The sequence below is a fragment of the Balaenoptera borealis genome, assembly GCF_965194805.1.
Source record: "Balaenoptera borealis genome assembly, chromosome: 7".
Lineage (NCBI taxonomy): Eukaryota > Metazoa > Chordata > Mammalia > Artiodactyla > Balaenopteridae > Balaenoptera > Balaenoptera borealis.
The window spans coordinates 129,214,420-129,228,016 of record NC_138864.1 but is presented as its reverse complement, the minus strand read 5'-3'; the positions used below and the strand labels follow the sequence as shown (position 1 = coordinate 129,228,016).

Sequence of the window (13,597 nt, the reverse complement as noted above, 5' to 3'; positions counted from 1 at the left end):
CACTTTGGCATTCAGACACAAACAGACAGATGGCTACTGACGTAGCCACTTGGACGTCTGACAAGACATCCCAAATAGAACATGACCAAATTTAACTCTCGGTCCTCCCCACTCCCACACCTGGCCTTTCCCTATTAATTCTACCCCAAGCTGCTTGGCTGGAAACCTTCACCATCACCAACACTGCTACGTCGCCACATACACACAACAAACTAATCCACGGTTCTGCCTGGTTTACCTGCAAAATACCTCAAACCCCTTCACTTCTCTTGATCTTCAGTGGCACCAGATATCCTACTCTGAAATACTGTGGGAGCCTCCTTCTCACAGCCAAGATGAGCTATAAATATGCAGATGCTATCACAACAGACACTACCTACTGTCCAGCACCAGACAAACCAGCTCTAAAGGACACTGTCAGCTCCCCTGGGGAGTCATGGAGCAACACTTCACTGCGCTAGCTAATGCTAGGTCTGGGACAGCAAAGGGACCACATGAGCCTAGGATATGCTGTCAATCAAAGTAAAGATGCCAGCAGAAAGCACAGGCCAGGTCAAGAAAAACACAATTGTGGAACTGTGCCAGCTTGGAGGTGACTAAGAATAAATGATAACTAAGTGCCATCTGGGCTCCAGGACTGGTGTCTGTGGCAAGAAAAGAACTTTGGGGGGAAAACTGGTGGGATGTGAATAAAGTCTGTAGTTAACAGTACTGTACCGACATAATTTTTTAGTTTTGATGAACACCAGGGTTACATTTGTTATGTTAAGGAAAGCTAGGTAAGACGTATACAGGAAAACTCCTGTACTATCTTCACAACTCTTGTAAATATACAATGGTTTCAAGGTAAAAAGTTCAAAAGTCAGTCAAAAAGAGAAAAAAGTACAACCATGTCAAAACGACATCGGAGCGAAATTGATGAAACATCCACAGATCAGATGGGATTCTGAGTATCAAAAAGAATGGCCGCCACGCATTTTTTCCTCCAGTTTTACTGCGCTATAACTGACACAGAGCACTACGCATGTTTACGGTGTCCAATATGACAATTTGACTTACATACATCATGAAACGCTTATCACAATCAGTTTGGAGAACATCTATCACCTCATATAGATACAAAATGAAAGACACAGGAAAAGTATTTTCTCCTTGTGATGAGAACTCTTAGGATTTACTCTTAACTCTCACATGTAACACACAACAGTGTTAATTATATTTCTCATATTGTACATCAAATCCCTACGACTTATTTCTCTTATAACTGGAATGACTGTTGTGCATTTAAAGTACACATACCAGGGACTTCCCTGGGGGTCCAGTGATTAGGACTCCGAGCTTCCACTGCAGGGAACTAAGATCCTGCATAGCCACAAGGCGGAGCCAAAAAAATTTTTAAAAGCATACATAACAGCAATAAAAAAAAAAAAAATTAAGCATTTATTGCACTGCCTTTCCTATGCAAACTACGTGTGAAACCAAATAGCTGATGAGCCAACCTTCTTTTTATAGATGAATTCCAGCACACAAATGCAGAAGAAATGCCGGATTTTGAAAACACTATTATCTTGAAACCCCCAACACAGTGATTCCCAAAGCACAGACTTGGCCCAGCAGCATCAACCCGGTCTTGTCAAACAAAAATGACCTTTTAAGAAACCGAGTTCAAACCACCGCATAAAGCCTTCCCACTACAATAAACACTAACGAGTCCACACTCTCGCTGCCCCAACAGACTCTGGGAGCAGCCCTTCGTTCTGGACGGCTACCTCTTCTTTCTGAACAGTGGAGCCTGCAGGGAACTGTCCCTCTAGGTCCTTGTTCAGGTTACATAAGGCATTTGAATTTCTCCTCCACACAGATGTCCTCAAACATTCAAGGGCTTTATCTTCATGCAGTTTTCACTCTCTAGGCTAATACAGCCTCACATTTCTTTGCAGTTAACTCCTAAGAACACTACCCTGGTCCCTGCCGAGAGCAAGCTCCAAAGCTGCAATTCCTTGGTACCCAGAACCCAACACTGATAATGAGGACACGCTCCAGCCGTCACCAACAAAAAGTAAGACCACCGTTGCCCCACTTCCCTCTCAACTCCCCTAGGAAACACCAGAACCCGATGACCAACACAGACTTGGCTAAGCTGTGGTCTTTCTGAGCCTGCAGTCACTGTCTTGCCTCCTATTACTCACTTTGTACGACTGTGGCTCTTCAGACAAGTGAAGTTCACAGCTTTTGCCCATAAATTCCACCTTGGATATGGCGGCCCATCGTCCCAAATGATCAACCCTTTTGGATACCAATTACTCCATCAACGCATTCACGCTCAGTAAAAACAACGCTGTAATTCTGAGTGAATTTCACTATGTAAATTTAATATTGAAAACAATCATGATGCTCTTGGGACCAAGTCACCAAGTTTAGGAAAAGGCAGACCTGTAAACCAGTTAGGCATACACAACTAAGAAAGCACAGACAGTGCTGGGGAGAGGTTATGGAGACAGCGGGGCACAGAAAGAGGTCATGGAGTCAGCCTGCGCCATCAGGCACGTGACGCTCTGGACACTCTCTCTTAGCAGCACTATCTTTTTAGTATTCAACCAGTGCCAATAAGATTAACAGATTTTAATACAAACAAATTAAAACGTGCTCTAGAGACAATAAAGTGACAACACCCCAAGGTCTAGAAACAGAGGACCAAATGAGGTCCCTTGTCCCGAGGATACCTCCTTGGAAACCTGAGAAGTTGGCTTCAGTACTGATCCCACAACCACCACCCTGCAGTGTCAGCCACAGATTAATTCACTTCTTGCTGCTTCAGAATAATCAGGCATAAAAGAAACAATCTAAGTTTTGACAAAATCCATAGAAGGTTAATTGCATTCAAATTACTTTTGACTAACCCCGGAGTTTTACACAAAAGAAAAAGCCACTTATGGGAATTCCCCGGCGGTCCAGTGGTTAGCACTCCGTGCTTTCACTGGTGGCCTGGGTTCAACCCCTCGTCGGGGAACTAAGATCCCACAAGCGAAAAAAAACAATACAAAACAGCCACTTACACACTTGTATCAGGAATCTCTCTACAGAATTCAGTATTTCTAAATATTTTAAGTGGCCGTCACCTAGCCCCTCAGACTGGCCAAGTGTCCTCCTCCCCAGAGAAAACTGTAAGGCTGGAGGATGAGTGAGAACCTGGACCCCCCAAGCACTTCCAGTGCCCACCTCCTCCATCCCCGTCATCTCCGTGCTCGGCCGGCACTACAGGAGACAGGAAACACCACAACACACGGGCCCTCGGGGCACTGAGAGCACTCGACCTGCCCTCCCTTCTCAGTCGCCCCTGGAGGCAGGGAGCAGCGTGCTTCCAGACCCCGCGCATCTCCCCCTCAGCCGCGGAAAATGAGGCACGGTTGCTGTGACAGAACGCTGCGTGGAAACGCAGACACAGACGTTTTTAAAAGCAAGTGTCCACGGGGACTTCAGGCAGGTGGGAACTGCTGCCGGCAAACACCACCTCAAACCGAGCTGCCTGACCCGCAAGCCAAACAAAGTGACTTACACCTACAGTCATTAAAACTAAACAGCACTGGAAACTCAGCCCCTCAGTCGCACGAGCCCCATTTCCAGTGCTCAGCCCCCAGTGTGACTACTGGCACCCACCCTGCAAAGGACCAGTGTGGAACAGGAGTTCTCAGACAGACAGGGCTGGTCCTAACCAACATGGATTCAGGCTTAAGGGGAATCTGGGTGAGGAGTGGGAAGAGGCTCATTTCTAACTACAATTATCAAAGTTCTTAAATTCCCACTGACACGATCTGTATGTTAAGGAAGCTAGAGAAAACCAATGCTTTAGATTTTCAATTAAGAAAAAAAAAGAATGTTTCTTAGGACTAGTTTGTTAATCTATGCAATTTCCAACAAAACAGGTCTAATATCAAGTAAAAAAATTTTAACTCTGCCTCTTTAGTAAAGCCACTAACTAGCCTAATACCCATTAACCAAAAATAACTGCCTCTTGGGACTTCCCTGGTGGTCCAGCGGTTGAGACTCCACGCTTCCACTGTCGAGGGCACAGGTTCAATCCCTGGTCGGGGACCTAAGATCCCCGCAAGCCACGCAACGCAGCCAAAAAAACAAAACAAAACAAAAACAAACCCTGCCTCTTCCAATAAACTTATTCGCCTTCAATGTTAGGAGTTTCAGAACACACACTTAAGTCTCATGGTACCTAAACTCATGTGCGGACCACTTGAGTAGAAAAGTGTACACCTCCCCAGGACATGTGCACATACTTATATACAGGCACCTCAGAGATATTGTGGGTTCGGCTCCAGACCACAATAAAGCCAATTAAGTGAGTCACACAAAGTTTTCTGGCTTCCCAGTGCATATAAAAGGTTACTTTACATTATACTGTCATCTGTTAAGTGTGCAATAGCATTATGTCGAAAATAACAATGTACATACCTTAATTTTTTAAAAACCTTTATTGCTAAAAAAAAATGCTACGCATCACCTGAGCCCTTAGTATCTTTCTGCGGGTGGAGGATCTTGCCTCCATGTTGGTGGCTACATGGCCGTGGCAATTTCTTAAAACGAAGCCATGAAGTTTCCCGCATCGACTGACTCTTCCTGTCACGAATGATTTCTCTGCAGCGTGCCGTGCTGTTTGGTAGCGTTTTACCAATGGTAGAACTTCTTTCAGAATTGGACTCAGTCCTCGCGGACCCTGCTGCTGCCTCATCAGCTAAGTTCATGTCCTAGTCTAAATCCTTTGTCGTCATTTCCACAATCTTCACAGCGTCTTCACCAGCAGTGGATTCCATCTCAAGAAACCATTTTCTTTTGCTCATCCATAAGAAGCAATGCTTTTCTGTGAAAGTTTATCCTGAGATTAGGGCAATTCAGTCACATCTCAGGCTCCACTTCTAATTCTAGTTCTCCTGCTGTTTCCACCACATCTGCTGTTACTTCCTCCACTGAAGTCTTGAAGCCCTCAAAGTCATCCATGAAGGTTAGAAATCAACGTCTTCCAAACTCCTGTGAATGTTGGTATTTTTACCTCTTCCCATGAATCACAAATGTTCTTAATGGCATTTAGAATGGTAAGTCCTTTCCAGAGGGTTTTCAACTGACTTTGCCCAGATCATTAGAGGAATTGCTATCTATGGCAACTACAGCCTTACGAAATGTATTTCTTAAATAACAAGGCTTGATAGTCAAAATTATTCCTTGACCCGTGGGCTGTGGCATGGACGTTGTGTTAGCAAGCATGAAGACAACATGAATCTCACTGTACATCTCCATCAGAGCTCTTGGGTCACTGTCAAGGAGTAGTTTTTTGAAATGAATCTTTTTTCTGAACAGTGGGTCTCAACAGTGGGCCGCAACAGTGGGCTTGAAATACACAGTATACCATGCTGTCACCAGATATGCTGTCATCCAGGCTTTGTCGTTCCACGTACAGAGCACAAGCAGAGCAGACGGAGCATAATCCTAAGGGCCCTAGGAGTTTTGGATGGTACCTCAGCACTGGCTTCAACTAAAATCACCAGCTGCATTAGCCCCTAACAAGAGAGTCAGCCTGACCTTCGAAGCTCTGAAGCCAGGCACTGACTTTTCCTCTCTAGTATGAAAGTCCTAGATGGCACCTTCTTCTAACGTAAGGCTGTTTCATCTGCGATGAAAATCTGTTGTTTCATGTAGCCGCCTTCATTAATGATCTTAGCTAGATCTTCTGGATAACTTGCTGCGGCTCCTCCATCAGCACTTGCTGCTTCGCCTTGCACTTTTATGTTACTGAGACGGCTTCTTTCCTTAAACCTCATGAGCCAACCTCTGCTGCCTTCAAGCTTTTCTTCTGCAGCTTCCTCACCTGTCTCGGCCTTCATAGACTTGAAGAGAGTTAGGGCCTTGCCTGCATTAGGCTTTGGCTTCAGGCAATGTCATGGCTGGTTTGATCACCTGTTCAGACCACTAAAACTTTCTCCTCAACAGCAATAAGGCTGTGTTGCTTTCTTACCATTCGTGTGCTCACTGGAGCAGCACCTTAATCTCCTTCAAGAACGTTCCTTTGGGGGCTTCCCTGGTGGCGCAGTGGTTGAGAGTCTGCCTGCCAATGCAGGGGACACGGGTTCGAGCCCTGGTCTGGGAGGATCCCACATGCCGCGGAGCAACTAGGTCCGTGAGCCACAATTACTGAGCCTGCGCGTCTGGAGCCTGTGCTCCGCAACAAGAGAGGCCGCGACAGTGAGAGGCCCACGCACCGCGATGAAGAGTGGCCCCCGCTCGCCGCAACTGGAGAAAGCCCTCGCACAGAAATGAAGACCCAACACAGCCAAAAATAAAATATATATATATATATAAAAAAAAAAAAAAAAAAGACCGTTCCTTTGCCTTCACGACTTGGCTGTTTGGAGCAAGAGGCCTAGCCTTCAGCCTGTCAGCTTTCCACATGCCTTCCTCTCTCAGCTTCAGCATTTCTAGCTTTTGATTTAAACTGAGAGACATGGGACTCTTCCCTCACTTGAACGCTTGGAGGCCACTGAAGGTTATTAACTGGCCTAATTTCAACACTGTTGTGTCTCAGGAACAGGGAGGCCGGAGGAGGGCGAGAGAGATGGCGGGTTGGTGGAGCAGTCAGAACATGAGCTGTCTTGGATGGGCGGGGTTTTTAGGGCCCCAAAACAATTACAACAGTAACATCAAAGATGACTGATCACCATAACATAATAACGAAAAAATCTGAAATATTGCGAGAATTACCAAAATGTGACCCAGAGATACAAAGTGAGCAAAAGCTGTCGGAAAAATGGGGCCAATAGACTTGATCGATGCAGGGTTGCCACAAACCTTCAATTTGTAAAAAAGGCAGTACCTGCAAAGTGCAATAAAGGGAAGCGCTGTAAAACGAGGTCTGCCTGTACCTGAACTACTACTATGTACACCAAAACCAAGAATAAAATCATAAATGATGAAACTAAGAATACTTGTATGCACTTCCCAAGCATTACGGTCCCACATCGTAATCAGCTAACATCTCAAGGCTCACTGGAAGGAGAGAGCCTAGACAGTCTCCTTCACAACTGACGGCGGTGGTCGCCACGTGTAAGCATCACCTCCAACGTGCAGTCGCTGCAGAGCCGTTTACTCCTTGACCACTTTACTCACACAGGTGTCCCCTGCTTTTCCAGAGTTCTCTTTACAACACTTCACCTTTAAGAAAGACCCACATTAATACCTTGTTTTTGCCAGCCCAAGAAATCCGAGCAGGATTTTCACTTCTACAGAAAAAGGAAGCATTAGAGGCGGCGCCCACCGCAGCAGTGACAGCGGCCCCGCCAGCTCCTTCCCGGAACCACACTCCGCATCTCAGCATCCAGCCGCCACCGTGAGCTGTGAGCCGTGCCTGTGAGCACCTGTGCTTCATCTCGATTGATCATGTGCGTCCACGAGCAGGACAGGTCCTCAGGTAACTGCTTCTTCACTTTATGCCATTTCAGTTCAGGAGAGGTTTCCTAGGAAACCTAGAAACTCTTCTTTCACAGAGTGGGTGAACCTGTCTCAGTCTAATAGTCCAAGTGCCATCATCTGGAAATGCTCCCACACGGGCACATGCACCAGAACACTGCAAAACACTTGAGCCGGCAGCTGTAAACCCCTCCAAGGTGCAAGACTCTCTCTTTCCTCGGCCTTGCTCGTCTCAACGATTAAGGAGCATGTCAGGATGGACGTGTAGTCAACTTAAAATGGCCAACTCAGTAGATGCATTTACTTCCCCTCCTCCTGAAATATTCATAGAAGATTTTAAAGAAGCACCTCAGGTGACAGACACAAATATCCATCTAGAGTGTGAGGTGCTCCACGATGAGCCAGCTCTAAGAACCCAAGTTTTCTGAACAGCTTAACTGGCCCCTTTCTTAAGTTATAAAATTTTGACTTTAATGAGTTATCTAAAGGAGAATTTCCAAGTCATTACACATGCCCCATGTTCTTAACAACACTTAAAGAATGTATGTTCCCTGTATAAAAAAATAAATAAAATTCAAAAATTAAAAAAAAAAAAAAAGAATATATGTGCCCAACATGATTGCTGTGATTCTGAGACCTCTGGCTACTCTGTCCCAAATCTTGGCCATCCACACAAGTAAGGTGTGTAACTGGGCTAAACTGACCACCTTGGGACCTCCCTGGTGGTCCAGTGGTTAAGACTCCACTCTTCTACTGCAGGGGATGTGGGTTCGATCCCTGGTGGAGGAACTAAGATTCCCGCATGCTGCACAGTGCAGCCAAATAAAAGATTTAAAAATAGGGACTTCCCTGGTGGCGCAGTGAAGACTCCGCACTCCCAACCGCAGGGGGCCCGGATTTGATCCTGGTCAGGGAACTAGATCCTACACGCATGCCGCAGCCAAGAGTTCGCATGCCACAACCACGGAGCCCAGCTGCTGCAACCAAGGAGCCCTCGAGCCACAACTAAGACCCGGCACAACCAAATAAGTATTTTAAAAAGATTAAAAAATTTAAAAAATACCATCTTTCCACCCAAGAATCTGTTCTCAAATTATCTCTCCATCTAACGTCTAAGAAACCTTGCTCTGATTGCAATAAAAATCCTCCTTCATTCCTTCCCAATCCAAGAGACTCCATATTGAAAATGGAGCTGAAGGGGGAAAAACAACCTTCCTCCTTCCAGAAAGCTTTTCATTATTTTCCACCCCATAGATCGCTATTTATATTGCACACGGTTTTACATGATGCAATTTGTCCACTGAAGACATTCCTTGTCTTTAGCTTAAAAAACCAGAAAATCAAAATACTCACTACTTCTAACTTAGAAAAGGACAAATCTTAAACATCTTCGTTTAAATGTTGAATTCATGTTATGACATGAAACTAATTTTCTGCAATACTACTTGCTTAATATAATGGAAATAGGCAAGTTTAAAAAAAAATAAATGATAAACGTGGCCAAGTTTCCTACACGTCATTTCATTATCTGATGAATTCCCAGCACACACAGAGGTAGGGGGAGAAACAGAGATGAACTACCAATCCTTATCACAGATCATCTACTTATAGTTTGTTCTTACTCAATATGCCTTAAAGCATTCCTGAAACAAGGGGGGACTTCCCTGGTGGTGCAGTGGTTAAGAACCCGCCTGCTAATGCAGGAGACATGGGTTCGAGCCCTGGTCCAGGAAGATCCCACATGCCGCGCAGCAACTACTAAGCTCGTGCACCACAACTACTGAGTCTGCGCTCTAGAGTCCGCGAGCCCCTACTGCTGAGCCTGCCTGCCACAACTACTGAGCCCGCGCACCTAGGGCCCGTGCTCCGCAACAAGAGAAGCCCGCGCACCGCAGCGAAGAGTAGCCCCCACTCACCACAACTAGAGAAGCCCGCGCGCAGCAACGAAGACCCAACGCAGCCAAAAATAAAAAATAACAAACAAGGGAAATTATCTCCTCTATAACTCAGGATCCAAGACTATTCTTTCAACTGGCAATCATCACCTATTAGACACTTGAGGGCATGACTAACTTCATTTCATTAAAATAAAAAAATACATGCGAAGTACTCAGTCCTGGTACTTGTGAACTGAATTTGTATGCCCTCTGTATTTTTTGTCCAACCTTCCTAAACTCTGGATTCCATTATTAACCACAGAGAGTAATCAGGGAACAGACAGACCGGGAAAAAGGATCCAATTCAACCAACATTTTCTGAGTACTCTGGGTCCAGGACAATGCTATAGTCACAATGGAACACAATTAAAATTCCAGGCCTGCCCAAAGGACCTCACAGGAGGGCCCCAGTGCGCCAGCACACGCACAAGGCAAGCTCTAAATGTCTTTCTTGGTAGAAGGCAGGATGAAAATTTCAGAGTGCACAGAATCCCATGGTGCACGAGGAAATCACCATTCCAGGGACAACTGATCCTTGCAAACGAGCTCAGGAACCCTAAAATACCTGGAGTATTCTGACATACAACCAGTAGTTCTGCCTCATGGCCACATGCAATGGTTGGTGTTTTTTACTCAAAATGGCCGTAAGTCCTTACAAATTTTATATAGGATAACAATTTTAAGAGAAAACCAAACTATGCCTAAATAACATAACTTGTGAAGTAAAGAGAGAGATATAAATTAGACAGAACCTTTTCTACTTTGCTGTACATTGCAACCCTTCTAACTACTTTTACTGTTTTTTTCAGAAATTTCCACCTTAAAAATCACGTATTTTTTTAAAAGATTTACTCAGTTCAGAAACAAGTTTTATTCTCTGATCAAAGAATGGACAGGCGCGAGCGCACACTCTAGAGCACACTCTCCAAAGTTTACTTCTCTCTTAAGTAGGATATTGAAACAAAAGGAATCAAATGTCTCCCTAAGAATATAAAAGTCTGAAAAACACATTATAATCTACAATAAAAACATCAAATTTTTTCTAGCTGACATATCCAGGAAGCCATTTTCTCCAATGAGGCTTTAAAATTGTCTTTCTATACACTATTCTTACCCTCACCAACTTCACTTTTCTTCACTTACCTCACTTTTTTCAAGTTTGAAGTTCTCTCAAATTCTGTTCACCCAAGAGAAACTACAGCACTTCTTACATCTTGCCACTGATCCCATCCTAATTCACTAATAAGCCTGCAGTTAACCTGCTCTCGCCACTGGGTGGTGTCCTGGACAAATTTTAAGCAAAAAAGATTTTTAACACAGAACACTGTCCTAAATTCTAGATCATTTCCAAAGAAGTGAAAAGGCCAAAAAAAAAAAAAAAAGTTTTCTAAAAATTCTTTAAAATATCAAAAGACTGATTGCACTCAATCCTTACCAACAGACACCAGAAGTGACATTTAATCATCCTTTAAGCGTTAACCAAGGTAGCAGCTGACCTTGAACACGCAGTCATACACAGACGGCACCCCAGTGGAAGGCAAGAAGTAACACCAACGTCACTAAGATGACACGCTCAGGATTACACTGTGATGCTGAAAAGCCGGACTGAAAATAACCGTGCCCGCTTTAAAGCTAAAAAAGGCACAGACCATTCCACCCCAAACTCGGTATTTGAGTTTGCTAGGCTGAAAACTGTCGTTGCTGGTGAGGAGGATAATTATATTTGTTTGGAACTGTCCAAAATAGAGCTGATACAAGGGAAAATGGTTCTACCCTGGGTTCTACCACCTAAAAAAAAATGGGTTTGCTTGAAGAGGAAAGCGATTGCACGCCACTGGTTGCAGATATCACACCACAATGCCCTACGCTGACTTAGTATTCAGAGTATTACTCAAATAATACTCTCCACCCAGCCCTCCAGGTGAGTCTCCGTCCTGCAGCCAGAAATACTTTCCAAATCCACCACTTTGAGGACAAGAAAAATTTAAAACACTGATATTTTGAAGAGGATGCTGAACACATGTCAAAGTCTTTGAAAGCCCTTAAATTCCCAACTTCCTAGCCCTGCACAGCACCACACAAAGCCTGCTTAGGCAAATCCCAAAAACCAGCTTCTCATCCCCTTTTGTTCTCCTCCCACTTCCTGTCAAGTCATCCACACCTAGACCGAGACAATTCACCCCCAAATTCATGACTCTGCATAACCCCCAAAATTCCACAGCTCCCTGGATTGTGTGCACAAAGGGCACTCATATTTCTACTACAGCCCGTACAAATACTCAACTCCTAAACCCACAGGAGCTAAGTTTTCTGGAAAGGAATATTCTGGATTAAACTTCCCAGACGGAATCGGGGAGGGTGTGGTATAGGGAGAGGGCGGAGGAAAGAAGTACAAAATGCCTTTCAGACACCATGAAAACATTCGGATGTGCGTAACTGTTAGAAAAAGAGTAAAACCTGAACGAGCAGCACACAAGTTCAAATGTTTAAAAGTTTGTTTCTCTTTCCTTTTTTGGTCATTCGGCCGAACTCTTCCACTAAGTCAATTACCTGCCTTAAAAGATTCTAGCCATAAAGTCTTACTGCGAATCCACAACGGAACAAAAAACGCTGAGAATACAAAGGGCGCCGCTCAGTCCACCCTTCCCAGGCAGCCCCCCGGGTGGTGGTGAGATCTCTTCACCACCGCCGTGTCCTGCCCGCGTAGCCGGGAGAGGTACGCGTCCGACGAGCGACCCACACGCTCTGAAAACGTTTCGCGAGACAACACTAGTTTGCAATTTCCACTTCTTGCGTCAGTTCTTTCCTTACTTGGGCAAAAGTTGATAGAAACTTCAGCTACATAAACTGCGGTGCACCCCGAAGCAAAACCCAGCAAACTGGCTTTGTAAGCCGAAAAGCCAGGCGTTTCATTTCCATCTCCGACACACTTCGGAGAAGCCAGCGGGGAGTCCCCGACACGCGGCCTCGCGTCCCCCGCCCGCTTCCCGGTCTCCGCACTAGGCAGCGCGGCCTCCCACGAGCCTCTACTCTTCCTGCACACCTACCTCCTCCTGGCTTCAAGGCCGTCTATGTGGGGCCTTAAAACCGAGGGAAAACGCAGCCTCCCACGCGGCAGCGCCGCCCCCGCCCCCGCCCGCAACAACCGGCGCGCGGCCCCCAGGACGCCGGGAGGAGGGGAACCCCCAGGACAGGGGGAGGGGCCCGGGGGAGGAGGCCGCGAGGGGCGAGCTGGACCCCGGCCCCACACGCGGCCCCCGGCCTGCCCCCCGCCTGCCCCCGGCGCCCCCGCGCCCCCGACCCCGGTCTCCCACAAGCCCGGCCCCCGGCCTGCCGCGGCCAGGGCCCGGGTCAGGTGGGCCGCCGGGCCCGCCCCCCGGCCGCTGGCGGCCCTCACCGAGGACGCGGAAGCCGGCGGAGGAGGGCGCGGCGGGGCGGCGACCGGGGCTCCTCGGCTCCGACACGGCGGCGCGGCTGGCGGTAGCGGCTGGACTGCGACGGTCCTCGCGCTTTCCTTTCTCTCCTTTCTCCGACAACAAACAGGAAGTGCGTCACGCGGCGGCGGCGCGGCGACGACACTTCCGCCCGGCCCTGACGCCGCGCATGCGCCCTGCCCCGGCCCCTCCGCCCCCGCCTTCCCGAAGGTTCTGCGCGGCCCGGGACGCGGCGGGCAACGCGCGTGCGCAGTCGGGGCTCCGTCGCCGGCGCCCAACGGCGGCTCTCGTTGGGTCCCGTCGGTGGGTCTGCGCGGCCGGCGGGTGTCCCCGGGGCCCAAGGGGTGGGCCGCTGACCCGCCCTTCGCCTGGGCCCCTGGAGAGCCGGGGGGACCGTGGGTCTTGTTCTTCCCACTTGAGATCAGAGACCGTATTTTGAGGAGCCGTTTCTTGTGTAAACCCTCCCTGTGTTACGCACCTAGTTCTTAGCAGGTGACCAGCAGGTGACCAGTTAGCAAAAGAAAACTGTTTTACTCGGAGTCAATTCTCCAGTCCCTCCTTTGGTAGGTTATAGAAATCCCTGGTCAGGGGAGGCACAGCGGTGTTGGGTGTTAGCAACTCCTGGTGAAGCTGAGATGACCTCGGCGGGGCTGGAATTTCCTTCAGCGCCTGCGCACCTGGCTCCGCCGCACGCAGCCCTACCTGCCGGCCGGTCCCCGGGGTTTTCTTTCCCTCCCGGGGTTGGCAGTGCTAGCGTGT

General features: G+C 47.3%; 1 protein-coding gene across 9 annotated transcripts in view; it reads right to left on the bottom strand.

Annotated features, from left to right (window-relative positions):
* Positions 1-12,958, bottom strand: part of DNAJB6 (DnaJ heat shock protein family (Hsp40) member B6) — a 77,468-nt gene extending 64,510 nt beyond the window's left edge. For 7 of the 9 annotated variants that reach the window (XM_082398859.1, XM_082398860.1, XM_082398861.1 and 4 more), the window contains exon 1: positions 12,802-12,958. The gene's annotated coding sequence lies outside the window, so the exon portion shown is untranslated. Of the gene's footprint in view, positions 1-12,215; positions 12,403-12,451; positions 12,474-12,801 lie in introns of those variants that run through there. The other 2 variants (XM_082398862.1, XM_082398863.1) reach the window with 2 other exon arrangements.
* Between the last annotated feature and the right edge of the window lie 639 nt (positions 12,959-13,597).